A 14,903-nucleotide genomic window follows, 5' to 3' on the forward strand; every position below is an offset into this window, starting at 1 on the left:
AATAGTGGTTAGCTTTGGAGGCTGGAGTTAGAACAGCACTGGGGGTGGGGTTATGGGAAATTTTCATTTTATTTTCCGTACTTTCAAAAATGTGTTTTGAAAAATGTTGCTTGGGTCATTTCTCAAAGTCGATTACACTCTGACATCTATTGGGTATGTATTAATCATATTCTGTCTACACAACCTGGTGCTAAAAGCTGCGGAGGATTTGAGAAAAGGAGAAACCACAGGCCCTCCTTCAGAGACTTGACTTTTTTGACCTGATTAGAGAAACAAGAGTTATACATAGGAACTGTTGAGAAACCAAATAAACAATATGGAGACTTTATGCAGGGTACTATGCTTGATATAAGTAGGGATCAGAGATTAACAAGACACGGCCCTGTTCTCAAGGAATTTGCAGCCTAGTTAGGAAAGCAAGAGTGTATAAATAGTCCTAATATAATTATATAATGATGTGATAACATATTGAACAATTACCAGATGGTACCCACATATACAGGCTTTATTATCTCAGTTCATATTATTACGTACAGTGTATCATCTCGGTCATGTATCATGTCAGTCAATCCTCAGAACAACCCTATGATGTACACACCATTATGGCAGATGAAAAACTGAGTGAAAGACATGAGCACAGCTTTGCCAGTGACGGTGAGTAGAAGGTCATTCCCAAAAGAGGGAAGAGTATAAGCAAAGGCACAGAGGCTGAAAGGCTCGGGGGGCTTGGGGAACCAAAGGTGGTCCAGAGCGGTAGCAGGGAATGGGTTCCTGGGGAATAGGATGGGAAGAGAAACCAGAAAGGAAAGCAAGTGAGATGCAGAGGGCCTTAAACACAAAGCTAGCAGAAGGGTCTTGAGATGAAGAGTGCGTGATAGCGACACTCTGGTGATAATATTCTGGCTGCAAGGGTAGACAGGAAGGAGAAAGACCACTGAAGGGGCCTCCATGATTGCTCCAGTGAATGGTGTGGGGCCTGGTCAAAATCATGCCACCACACACTTACCAAGCATGCAATACTAATGCATATCAAGCACCTCCCACATTCAGACACTGTTCTATATACTTCCATGTATTACTCATTTAATTCTCAGAATGACCCATGATATAGGTATGATTATAGTCCCATTTCATGTGGGAAGAAAACTGAGGCATAGAAGTATTAAATAATTTGCCGAAGTTCAAAAACAAGGAAGTTGACATCATTTCACTTAATCCTTGCAACAACCTTGACAGACTCAGAGAAGTCACATAACTTGTCTGGTCACCAGCCCGGTGCAGTCTCTCTGATCCCAAACCGATATCCACCTTGGGACTCAGTTCCCTATGCAGGGGCACAGCTCTACACCAAGGCAATGGGACCGCAAATTTCGGTATGGGAAGGAGGAACTATAAGTGCTTAAATTAACAGGACACACACACAAGGCCACATCTTGTATTATTCCATCTATATAAAATACCCAGAGCCAGAAAATCCTTAGAGAGAGAAAGCAGAATAATTTTTCCCAAGGGCTGGGGGAGGGAGGAACAGAGAGTGACTGCTAAATGAGTACAGGGTTTCCTTTTGGGGTGATAAAAATATTCTGGCAATAGATAGTAGTGATGGTTGCACAACACTGTGAATGTACATTAGCGACATTTTCACTAACAGTACATTTTATGTTATATGTACTTCACCATAATTTTTTAAAAAACCCTAACAGGATGCACCAACCCTTTGGGTGTAGAACAAAGGAGATGAAGATGATATATTATTCACCACTTGTGCTTAAGAGCCTAGAAAAATCAACCATGAAGAAAGAACACAGGCTGCAGACAAGTGAAGATTTTTTTAATACAGAATATATGTTCTCCCCCCAAAAGGCCTTATCCTTTTATGCAGTTCTTGACTCCTCTAAATACCTCTGGAAGAATGTTATGTGTGAGCCAGGATAAGTGGCATTTATACTTTAGTTTATCAACCTATGTCCTGTCTTCCTGTAGCAGCTGTAATGAACAGGGGGTTTAGTGCAGCATTTGAGAGCAAAGACTTTAGAAACCAAGCAGACTCATGTTCAAGTCTGGTTCCATCATCTACCAGCTGTGAAACTCTGGAGAATTCACTTTGCCTCACTAATCATAGTACCTACACTTCATAGTATTCTTTCAAAAATTAAATGAGACACTGTTCATAACATGCTTATCACTAATTTTCATTATGTGTGCTATAACATTAAAATCATGCAATCCACATTGTATGATTGTCATTTCATATTTAGTACTGTGAATTCTCTCTTTGAGGCTGGTGAAGCCCTCTTACAATAACTTCTCTTAGTTTATGTCAGACATTCATCCATCCAAGAGATTGGGCTGTGTCCTGAAGCAGAACTGCGCCCATGAGCTGCAAACCACATGCCAATGATGCTCTTTCAATTCCCAAGTAAACTGAGGCCCAGGAGCTAGAATAATGTATGAGCTGAAGATCACATCTCTCAGCTATGGGCTGCACTATAGAATTCGCTTATAGCATTTATTCTTCCTAAATAGGTTTTGCTCAGCCTAATATTAAATAGATTGGCTTTTCTGAGCACATACCCATGGTGGATCAGGGAAGATGGTTCAAGAACCCATTAAAATCCTGTTCCCAGGTCAGGGACTCGGCTCACGCTTGTAATCCCAGCACTTTGAGAAGCTGAATTGAGCAGATCACTTGAAGCCGGGAGTTCTAGACCAGCCTGGTCAATATGGTGAAACCCCGTCTCTACTAAAAATATAAAAATTAGCTGGGCATGGTGGTGCATGCCTATAATCCCAGCTACTTAGGAGGCTGAGGCAGGAGAATCGCTTGAACCCAAGAGGCAGAGGTTGCAGTGAGCCAAGATCACACCACTGTACTCCAGCCTGGGCTACACAGCAAGACTCAGTCTGAGAAAAAAAAAAAAAAAAAATCCTGTTCCCTCTCTGTTTTTGAAGTCCTGATAGCCTGCACTGTACTGTTTACTTGGTTTTCAAAGGCACAACATCTCTCATTGCTCTCAGGTGCATTCGCCACCTAGTCCAGCACCTGTAGAGGCTACTCATTCAGGGCAGGAGCATCATCCCTTCCCCCTGAATCCAACACAAATCCTTGCCTGTCCAAAGCTTCCTGTTGAAGTGACTGATGTGTGTGAGCAGCTCCGAGAAGACCCAAACTAGAGACTGAAGGGTAGAGATAAGAGATCCAAAAAGCCAGAGTATCTGCCCTCCCACTGAAGGCTGGGTAAAGGGACATTAGGTGTTTGAGTCATACCGAGATCTAAACGTGCAGAAGGATCACATTTTGCAGAGTCAGGGATGCTGGCAGCGGCCTGCTTGCCAGGCACAGGCGTTTCTTTAATGAAATCCAGAGAAGAAGAGTGATGAGCAACACATGTGTGAAGCTTGCTTGCGCTCTCTCACGCAGCCTGAAGATGCAGGAGGCAACGTGGGGAGTCAGGCAGGCTTGACGTCACATCCTGCTTCTGCCACTCTTACTAGACTGGGGAATGCTGAGTAAATTATTGGACTTGTCTGAGCCTCAATTTCCTCACCTGCAAAATGAAAATGATGCCACATATCTTACAGGGTAGTTGTGCGCTTTGCATGAGATGATGCCTGGCATATATCCATGGATTTTTTAAATTCTTTCACATGCCTGCCTTCAGATGTGGACTCCTATAATAACCAATGGTTGTCAATGTGTTCCCTCCCAAAAGCACCTAATTGTTGCACATCAGATACCTGATAAGGAGTTAATATCTAGAATATACAAAGAACCCCTATAACTTAATAACAACAGCAAAACCAGATGTAAGTATGGGCAAAGGACTTGAACAGACATTTCTCCAAAGAAGATATACAGGTGGCCAGTAAGCACATGAAAAGATGCTCAACATTGCTCATTAGAGAAATGAAAATGGTGGTTACTATCCAAAAAGAAAAAAAAAAAGAAGACTAAGTGTTGGTGAGGATGTGGAGAAATTAGAACCCTTGTGCATTGTCAGTGGGAATGTAAAATGGTGCAGCTGCTATGAAAAACAGTAAGAGGGTTTCTTAAAAAATTAAAAATAGAATTACTATATCACCTAGCAATTCTGCTTCTAGTGTGTACCCAAAAGAACTGAAGCAGGGTCTCAAAGAGATAGTTGTATACCCATGTTCATTGCATCATTATTCAATAGCCAAAAGGGGAAAACAGTCCAAGCATCCATCAATGGATTAGAAAAACCACATGTGATATGTCCATACAATGGAATATTACTCAGCCTTAAAAAAGGAGTGCAGTTCTGACATATGCTACAACACAGATGAACCCTGAGGACATTATGCTAAGTAAAACAAGCCAGTCACAAAAGGACAAATACTGTATAATCCCACTTATGTGAGGTAGCTAGAGTAGTGAACTTCATAGAGACAGAAAGTAGAAGAGTGGCTTCCAGGGGATGTGGGCAGGGGAAAATGGGAAGTTAGTGTTTAATAGGTACTGGGTTTCAGATTTGCAAGATAAAAGAGTTCTGGGGAGTGCATGTACAAAAATGCAAACTCACTTAACGCCACTGAACTATACACTTAACAATGGTTACAATGATAAATTTTATGCCATGTGTCATGTGTATTTTACCACAATTTTTTTAATTTGCAAAAAAAAATACCCAGTTGTTTCATATTACATACTGTGGAGATGCAAGAGAATGAGAAACAAATGCCTTGGCCTCAAGAGGTTATAATCTCTGAGAAAATGAGATGAGCGCACGCAAAAGGAGGCAGGGTAAAATCCAGTGTGGCTCAGTAGTGGAGCAATGGGAGAAGTGTGTCATCAGTTCAGCTGCACAGTGGTGGGACACTGCAGAGGTGGCGGGGACTGAGGCTTGAAAGGTAGCAAGAGGCTAGACAGGTATGAGGACAAAGGAGGGCATCCAGGCCTGGGACAAGGAGAGGAGACTGAAGGGCAGGAATGCAATGACATGTTCCTGAGACGATAAGGAAGTCTGTGTCCTTGGAGAGAAGAAGCATGCTGGGAAATCATTTGGGTAGGCAGGATAGAGATGTGTCAAGCAGTCCTGAATGAAAGCTGGGTAAAATTATGCTAAGTAAAACAAGCCAGCCACAAAAGTCTTGTATAATGTCCATGGGATGCTGTAGGAAAGGTGGGACACTGAAAATATGGAGAATATTACGGGCAATGATATAATACCTTGTCCTGGCACAGACCATCAAAGAATAAGTAGTACTATCCACATTTCAGTGAGGTAGAAACTGAGGAAGACAAAGAAACCAAGTCATCTGGTGACACACAGCTGATCAGCTACAGAACAGGGAATAGATACACTCCCAACTCCAAGCATGAAGGTATAAATGTTTCCATTTCTTAGTCTTCATTCATTCTGTAAATATATTTTGAGCACCCACTATGTGCCAGGTGCCCTTCTCAACAGTGAGGACCAGAAAGGCTGCAGGAGGAGCAGATTTGGGAAGGAAAACCGAGTTTGGTTTTGGACACCCGAGGTGTGAGAAGCCTATTAGATACCCAGAGAGTTGGATATACCTCTGAGGTTTAGAGGAGTGATTTGGACAGAAGGGAAAATTCCATAATTATCAATATATAGGAATCATTTAAAGCTATGGGACTGAATATAGCTGATAGCTTTCCCTACAAATACAAATGAAAACTGAAAGAAAGCAAAACAAAGAAGGAGGGAAGGGGCAGGGAAAAGGAGGGGAAGGAACATCTTGGAAAGCAGAGACAGATACTTAGGATTGCTGCCTAACTTCCTTCAGTTCCACTGTCTGATTTCTTTTGGCTATCACTTGTAGGCATGTGATAATTAACAAGCTAATTTACAAAAAAAGAAAAAAACATCTTAGCATGGTAAAAGTCCAGAGGCTTGTGACGACATCTATAATGACCTATTTAGCCATCCATTTAAATTAGTGCAGTGACCCAGGGCTAGAAAGAATTCAACTATGGTGGAAAAGAAATCTGATGCTGAACAAACTGAAATACAGAAGCTGGAACGCTGATATTGTCTGTTTTGCCCACCTCACCACTGTTCAGATACTGAGGACACGCTCAGGGGCTGGTCCACATGTATTATCCGTATTGGTGGTCTCCCTTAGGCTAGTCAGGGCCCAACTCTCCACCTCCCAGGCATCTCATTAGCCGCCAGATGCCAAATTAACTGGGATTAAAAGTAAGGTTATAATTTTTTAACACCATACCCAGCTCCATTTGGGAGTGGTTATCTGTGCAGACCATAAACACAGAGAAGCAACACCTCCACATGTTTTCGTTTCAATAAGAAAGCTTCCTGGAATGACAGCCAGGTAGAGATCAGGTCTCCCAAGGGCAGAGCGAGTGATGTGGGTGGGGCAGAGGGGACGAAATGTTGTTGAGAACAGGGATGAGAAAGCGAAGCACAACAGAGCAGATAGGGAAAGAAGGCTCCCCAGGGTGACTAAGTTCCAGGCAAAGTTCTGGAGGCACTGCAGGGAAAGTTGGGGTGGGCCTGTCAGGGCAGTGAGACCAAGGTATCTGTGTCCCGGGCCTCCTCTCCCCACCAGGCACTTGCTCTCCACCACCATCTGTCTCAGTCGCTGCAGGAAGGAGGGGAATACACAGAATTGAATGGTTTGCAGGACCCGCATGACAGACAGGGACAATTGTAAGATGGAATTGATCTCAGAGTCCCCAGAAAACAGCCTTCGCTGTCCCTTCAAACTCCCCTCACTCCCTGCCTCCCCATAGCACTCCAAGCAATTGCCTAAAATTCTACTCAGGGCTGTTCATTCCTTTGGGTTAAAGCAGAGGGCATATCAGAATCATCTGGAGCACTTGGAAAAATACAGATTTCAGAGCACCACAAGAGACTCACAAATCAGAATCGCCAGGATTGAAAAACCAGGCAAATGGCTGGGTGCGGTGGCTCACGCCTATAATTCCAGCACTTTGGGAGGCCAAGGCAGGTGGATCACTTGAGGCCAGGAGTGTGAGATCAGCCTGGGCAACATGGTGAAACCCCGTCTCTATTCAAAATACAAAAATTAGCCACGCATGGTGGTGCATGGTGGTGCACACCTGTGGTCCCAGCTATCTGGGAGGCTGAGGAAGGAGAATCGCTTGAGCCCTGGAGACGGCGGTTGCAGTGAGCCGGAGATGGCGCCACTGCACTCCAGCCTGGGTGACACAGCGAGACTCTGTCTCAAAAAGAAAGAAAGGAAGGAAGGAAGGAGGAAAGAAAGAAAGAAAAAGAAAGGAAGGAAGGAAGGAAGGAAGAAAGAAAGAGAAAGAAAGAAAGAAAAAAAGAAAGAAAGAAAGAAAGAAAGAAAGAAAGAAAGAAAGAAAAAAGAAAGAAAAGAAAAGAAGGAGAGAAAGACCAGGCAACTGGGTTTTTAAAGTTACTTTATGTGATTCTGATGTGTGGCCAGAATTGGGAGAAAAACATTGCCTTCTCTAGGAAATTTTTTGGAAAACAATACCTACACACACTCTACTTGATAGTCCTAATAACATCCACTACCATTGATTGAGAGCTTCCTGGCTTCCTGTGCCTGAGCTACGAATATTACGAATATTGTATCTATTACGTCTCATGACAAACAACAGGGTTGGTGTTATTATTCCCATTTGACAAGGACACTAAGCTCAGAAACATAAAGCAAGAAAAACAAAGTTACTCAGCTTGTGGTGGTCCAGGATTTGAACCCAGTACTGTCTGCCTTTCTCCCATACATCATTTTTATTAGATGCATTATCTGGGGAAAAAAAACAAAAAACAAAAAACACAATGGCCAAATCTACAATCTACTTAGCTCCCAGGAGGCAGGCTCCTTCCTGTACACTCAGGTCTGTTCGCCCTTCACCAGGCCTGGGGATGAGGTCATGCTGGCGCTTGGGCCATCTCTGACCAGGCCAGTTTCCTATTTCTAGGGCCCAAGAGCCAACAGAACATCTGTAGGAACCAGAGCCGGAATCAAGCTCTCTGTGGAGTCTGCTAATGTGGATGTGTTGGCTCAAAGTATCTGGACTAAACACAGTCTTAAAAACCTCCTGCTTAGGGCAAGGTTTTGAAAGAAGCAGTCGGGGGAAAAGATACCCACGCCCACAATACGGATGTGAGGAATAAGTAAATGTACACAGATGTGGCCAGGCAGGGCGGGATCTCAAAGATAAACCAGAGTTGGCTCAGTGGGAAGGGATGAGCTAACTTCCTACATCAGCTCCCCCTGGTTCCTTTCTCCGGAGCAACTTCAAAGGCAAAAAAGCATCAAGTCTACCCTCGAAAGCTCCTGGGCCTCTCTCGGTGAGGGGTGGGAAATAGCTGGAGAGAAAGACTTCCATCAGGTGGCTCCTGGCTATTTTTCTTCAACTTTATTGAGGTATAATTGACAAAAAGTGTTTACATTCAAGGTGTACACCACGATGTTTTGATATAAGTGCACATTGTGAAGTAATTACCACAATCAAGCTAATTATCATATTCACCTCACCTACTTTTTTGTATGGTGAGTATAGTTAAGATCCACCCTCTTGGCAAATTTCAAGAATACAATACATTATTATTAACTGCAGTCATTATGCTGTACATTAGGTTTCCAGAACTTATTCATCTTATAATTGAAAGTTTGTGCCCTTTGACCAACATCTCCCCATTACCCTCACTCCCCACCCAGCCCCTGGCAACCACCATTCTACTCTGTTTCTGAGTCTGACTTGTTTTGATTCCACATATAAATGAGATCATGCAATATTTATTTTTCTATGACTGGCTTATTTCATTTAGCCTAATAGCCTCAGGGTTCAGCCATGTTGTTGCAAATGGCAGGATTTGCTTCTGCTTTAAGGCTGAATAATATTCCATTTTTAAAATCCTTCCATCTGTCAACAGACACTTAGGTTGTTTCCATATCTTGGCTACTGTAAATAATGCTGCAGTGAACATGGAAGTGCAGATTTCTCTTTGAGACAGTGATTTTACTTCCTTTGGATACACACCCAGAAGTGGGATTGCTGGATCATAGGGTCATTCTCTGATTTTTAAAGGAACCTCCATACTGTCTTTCATAATGGTTGTACCAACTTACATTATTGTACCAACTTACATTACATAATGGTTGTACCAACTTACATTATCACCAACAATGTAAAGGGATTCCTTTTTCTCCACATCCTCACCAACATGCAGTATTATCTTTTTGATAATACTGATTCTTACAGGTGTGAGGTGATAGCTCATTGTGGCTTTGATTTGCATTTCTCTGATGATTAGTGATGTGGAGCACCCTTTCATATACCTGTTGGTATATGTCTTCTTTGGAAAGCTATATGTCTTCTTTGGAAAAATGTACATTCAAGACTTTTGCCTAGTTTTGTTTTTTTTTTCTTTTTAGAGATAGGGTCTCTGTCACCCAGGCTGGAGTACAGTGGCATGATCATAGCTCATCACAGCCTTGAAATCCTGGGCTCAAGCAATCCTCCTGCCTCAGCCTCCCAAGTAGCTGGAATTATAGGTGCAAGCCACCTTTTGCACAGGTTTTAATCCAGTTGTGTGGTGTTTTTTTTTTCTATTGAGTTATGTAAGTTCCTTATATATTTTGGATAGTTACCCTTATTGGATATATGGTTTGCAAATATTTTCTCCCATTCTGTGGGTTTCCTTTTCGTTTTGTTGATTGTTTTCTTTGCCGTGCAGAAGCTTTTTAGTTTGACATAGTCCCACTTGTTATTTTTGCTTTTGTTGCCTGTGCTTTTCGTGTGATATCCAAGAAATTCCCAAGAAGGAGATGGAAAGCACCTGGAAGCAAGAACACAGAAAGCCCACACTCTAACCACAGCCTGCCTTTCTACATCCCTTGCAGCATAGGACACACAGTCAAGTGCCCTCAGGCTGACCAGGTAACAAGCATTACAGGGGACTTCTGCCCTCTTTAAAGGAGAGACCCTGGGTAACCCATGGCCTTCTGGTAGCTCTCTACATGCCCACTGGGAGGACTGTGCTGGAACAGAGAAGAGCTGTTGAGCTTCTCTGGTCACCCAGTGGTCATGCTGGCAGCTTTCCTGGGTAATCCAGCACAGGCTGTATTAGCCTTGCACCACCCCCTGAACCTTCCCTTCCAAGACCACAGCCCGCAGCCTGTCAGCAGTACCATACAGCCCGGGCACAGGCCCAAAACGTGCACATGCCCATCTGCCAGGCTGAGCCGGCAAAGGCTCCAATCTGATTGGTAGAAACTGGCTGAGGACCGTGTCAGAGGTGGAGAACAGACCTCGTTCCACCAGAGCATTGCTGGTTTCTCCCAGAAGAACCTTGGCTCTCTGTCTGCCAGGCCCCATTCTTCTGGTGTTACTGGCCCCAGGAAGATTCTGATATTTGTCCCCAGTCGGCCCAAGACCCTGTCTTACTCCCTACAACTGACATGGTGTTTTATGCAACTTTAAGGCCAGAAAGTGTCAGATCTGGGTGTGCTGGAAGCAAACTATAAACAACCATGAGGAAAAGTTTCTCAGAAGCTTTGTTACAGCTGTTCAATTGGATATTCCAGCTCATCAAAAATATCCCCTCATTGCTGAACATACAAAGGTCCACCCTGGCTCCAGATCTTACCTACAGCCTAAGACTGCTTCCATAATTACAGACTCCTTTACAGGCACCGATAGAAGCAATCACATTTGGGATTCCTGAAACCAGCATTCAAATGTATCAATTCCACTACGGAACTTTCCACATTTAATTTTAGCAACTGGTGAGCAACCTTTTTAATTTTTTCACAAAAAGATCATTTCAGAAAAAATAAAAGTGTTTGCATCTTATATAGAGAGATTTTTTCATCAGATGTTTTATATCAGAAAATGTAATATCTACAATGGAAAGTATTTATTACCTCCATGTCAGTAAAGACTTTCACTAAGCAGAAGGCTACTAAAACTTCACAAACCACTCTATAATTTGCATGTTATACAGTATCTCCTTGTAATACTGCACTTTCAAACAACTGTGGTCTGAGATGAACCCAGGTAGAATCAGAATGAGGCAGGGAGAGACTGAAACATTTGGGAGTGTAGTGTTCGAAGTGAATAACCAGACATGAATGAAAAACGAAAATCCTCAGATTGTAATGAGGTGAGCTAGAAGTAACTAGGGAGGAGTTTGAGAGAATGGGGAATACAAAAACTGGAATGGAAAAGACTGAAAAGTCAGGCCCCTGGGGAGATTCCTGGAGCTGAGGATGCTCTGTTTGAGAAGGGCTTGCAATGGGCAGGGGGGAAGGGTGCGACCAAGTGGGGCCTAAAGAATGTGTCAGGTGGTTGGGGAGGGAGAGGAGTGAGGGGGAAAGAGCATAAAGGAGAAACAATGCTGAACCCTGAATGCCAGACTTTTCCTCTCCCCTTCCAGCCTATCAACTGGCTAGGAAGGATCATTCTTGCTACAGAATTGGAGTGGAGATAATGATGCTTCCTCCTGAATATTGCCCTAAGCCCTCTGCCTCCATCCCAGATTCCCACATTCCCTAGGGACTCCTGACTAAGCCCAAGGAAGGAGAGTTAGGGGCACAGCTTCACTGCTCCAGTCAGATAGTGGCAGCAGCATAAGGGCCACTGGTTTACTCAGTTCAGGGACAACTTGTTCATTTTCCAGTGAATAAGCCCTTTTTTTTTTTTTTGAGATGGGGTCTCATGTTGCCCAGGCTGGTCTTAAACTCCTGGGCTCGAGTGATCCCCCAGCCTCAGCCTCCCAAGTAGTTGGGGCTATAGGCACAAGCCACCATGCCTGGCTGACAGCCAATTATTCTTGAATGTATCTAACACTTTGTGGTTTCTTGTTCTTGATATTAGATTATGGTGTATCTCAAAGCTACTTAGTTCATCACAGCTACAGTATTGATGCTCATTAAGATGCAAATCCCATTGTCAAACAGGCCTAAAGAGGATTTAAGGTTTTTTGTTGTTTTTATTCAAGTATAATTTACATACTGTGAAATTTTCCCTTTTTAGTGTAGAGTTCTGTGGATTTTGACAAATATATACAGTCTTGTAACCACCACCACCATCAAAATCTAAAACAGTTCATGCCTCAAAAAATTCCCTGGGCCCCTTTGTACTCAATCTCATACCCCCACCCCACTCCTGGCAACCATTGATCTATTTCCTAACCCTAGAGTTTTGTCTTTTCCAGAGAGCCACATACATGAGATAATACAGTATATAGCCTTTTCAGTCTGGCTTCTTTCACTTAACATAATTTTTTTTATATAAACGTCAGGTTTTTAAAAAGGAAGGGAAGAAACAGAATTTTAAGAGACTGGACATTAGATGAGTCTTCAGAATTAGCTGAGTCCTCTGCAGGCTGTAAAAGGGTACAGAAAAAGGAAAGTTGAAGCCCCAAATATACAATCTGTTCCCTTTGCGACTGAGCCAACAGCTGCCCCTAAACTCAAAAAAGGGCTCACACAGAGACACTCTTGGTCACAAGACAGGCACTTCAGTCTTCTGTGTGATCTTAGAAAAGTCACTTAGCTTTTCCAAGGCTCATAATTTTCTCCTCTGTCCAATGATGTCCAGACCCAGCCAATCAGAGGACCATGTGTCCCTGGCCACAGCAGTGGACCAAAGACGGGCCTTCCCAGTGACTTCTGCTAAAGCTACCAGGAGAGATACCCTCTCGTATCATTCTGTAGGTTCCTAAAATATTAATAGTTGAATTTAAGCCTGGAGAGGCTGGTGGCCATTTGTGCCACCACTTGGGAAGATCTTGTCTGAGAATACAGCCAGCCAGAAGACAGCAGCCTGGAGGGACAATGACAGCAATATGATGACTTCATATGAGCACTGTCATCCCACTTTGCTTCCATCTATCCTTGGACTGGTACATGAACCAATACTGCCCCTTAATTTGCTTAATAAAAATAATGCATGAACTACCTATTACTTTGAAGTGTGGCAAAGATCGCGAAATAACAGCTGTGATTGAGCCATGTAAAAACTACATAGCTGTTGGATATTAAAATTCATCTATTTCAGTCTCTAGAAACATGCTTTCCAATCCTGTACTTTTAAGAGCTGTCATATCTTAATGCCCAATAACTGTAAGGTTAAAAGCAAAACACTTAGGCCATATATGACAATCAAACATCTCAGAGTTATTCACACCTTAGGCCCTCATAGAAACTCACACTGATCCTTCCCGAGATGCTCAAATTCAGTACAATTCAGACAATACTGAGAACAACGTCCAAGGCTAAGATCTGTGGTTATATAAAGAATGACAAGATATAATCTCCATTATAAAGGCAATCCAAAAGAAAGAGAAAACACGTCTGGTTGCAAAAATCAGAAAAAGACCCTTGAAGACAGGTTATCTGAAAACAGTGGGATTTCAAACAGTGGAGGAGAGGAGGAAGGGCATTTCGGGGAAGGCAAGGCATGAGCAAAGGCAGAGAGGAAGGAAATACACAGCTTAAGAAGAAAACAGCAAATCAACTCTTCTGGCTGAAGTGTACTTTATCTACAGGTGTAAAGAAATTAAGTCAGAAAGACTGGGTAAATGCCATAAAAGGCTCTAGTTGCTATGCAAGAAGTCATTGCTTAATGCTAAAGCAAAGAGAAAACCCTGAAAAATAACATCATTAAAACTATGTTAATTAATGATTTTAATTAACATAATTAAAACTGTAAATCTGGTAATAGTTGCAGGATGAAGCTAGGGGTGGGAGAGATTGGCAGCAGGGAGGCTAGTTAGGAGAAAATTCCAAGATCCCAGACAAAAGGTTTGCGTCGCCTGCAGCAGGACTGTGGAGAGGAGGACGCTGGCATAGGAGGCTGTCAGGACCTGCCAGGAGGTGTTGAGCACATGGGGAAAAGGAATGAAACAAAGGGTTCAAGCCAGGGAGACGGAAGAATGGAGGTGCTGTATAATCAGGAAGGGGCGCTAAGGTTGGGGGAGGGATGTAAATTTATTCCTGGTTTTGTTGAACTTGTGGCGATGTCCAGGTTGAAATGTCCAAGAAGCACTTGGCAACGTACACAAGTCAGCAGAGAGGGTGAGTCTCAGGCCCCAGGTTGAGGTGAGTGAGGGCCACGGGCAAGACAAGCTCTGCGGACAGAGCAAGGAGAGCACGCCTGAGGGCAGGGGGAGATGCAGAGAGCACGTGATTGGACCTGACTCCACCCTGACATTCTGTGTCTTGAGGCTCCGGGGGAGAAGGGGGCCAGGCAGGGCAGACGCTTGGGGAACATCTACACATCACAGGCGAGAGGAGACACCTGGAAAGAGGCAGAAAAGGAGCCGAGAGGTCCTCCGCTGGGCAGTTGCGAGGAGGAGCCCCGGGCTGTGGGCAAATCAGCCCCACTCCTGGTCTCCCGCTAGGTGAATAGGGACACTGTTCCCACCCGCACAAAGGCTGGACAGGTAGTGGATGTCTGAGTGCTCTGAAGAAGAGCACAGCGTGTTCCAGGACTGGCAGGCCTGATTCCGCCTGGCTTCAGGCAGGGTGGGGAGTGAGGGATGACTCCTTGAAGAGTGTTTGGGAGTTCCTGATTTATCCAGAAGATGAGAGGAATCTGTAAGCGAGCCAAGACGTGGGCCAAGGGTAATTCATGCTTGCTCGCTCGCTCACCCACCTCCTTCTCAGGATTTCATTTTGAAGACAGCTGCGTGGGAGAAACATTTGGTCTCAAGTTGGCAAGGCTAGCATAACCACACTTCCTTGGAGAGAGTCGTCCAGCCCCCAACCCCATGCTGCAGGGGAGATGCCGGTGGCCAGGTGTGGGGCCTGACAGCACACAGGCAGAGAGATGCACGATGACTGACAACCGTCCATCTCCTGAAGGCGGCAGCTCCCTTTCAGCATGGCCGGGCCCCTCCTCCATCTGCTCAACCAGCCCCCCAGTCGTTCCCATTTTCTGGGACCGG

At 43.9% G+C, this 14,903-nt stretch overlaps 1 protein-coding gene and 1 long non-coding RNA gene across 3 annotated transcripts in view; both read right to left on the reverse strand.

The window, feature by feature from the left end:
- The window catches only part of PRKCE (protein kinase C epsilon), a 536,120-nt gene that overhangs the window by 435,795 nt on the left and 85,422 nt on the right, over positions 1-14,903 (reverse strand). The window lies entirely within an intron of this gene.
- Positions 5,641-14,903, reverse strand: part of LOC129531578 (uncharacterized) — a 70,027-nt gene continuing 60,764 nt past the window's right edge. The window contains exon 3 of the long non-coding RNA XR_010129984.1: positions 5,641-9,788. This is a non-coding gene — a long non-coding RNA (uncharacterized lncRNA). The remainder of the gene's footprint in view (positions 9,789-14,903) is intronic.

This window comes from Gorilla gorilla, chromosome 12, assembly GCF_029281585.2.
Source record: "Gorilla gorilla gorilla isolate KB3781 chromosome 12, NHGRI_mGorGor1-v2.1_pri, whole genome shotgun sequence".
In the NCBI taxonomy this organism is placed as follows: domain Eukaryota; kingdom Metazoa; phylum Chordata; class Mammalia; order Primates; family Hominidae; genus Gorilla; species Gorilla gorilla.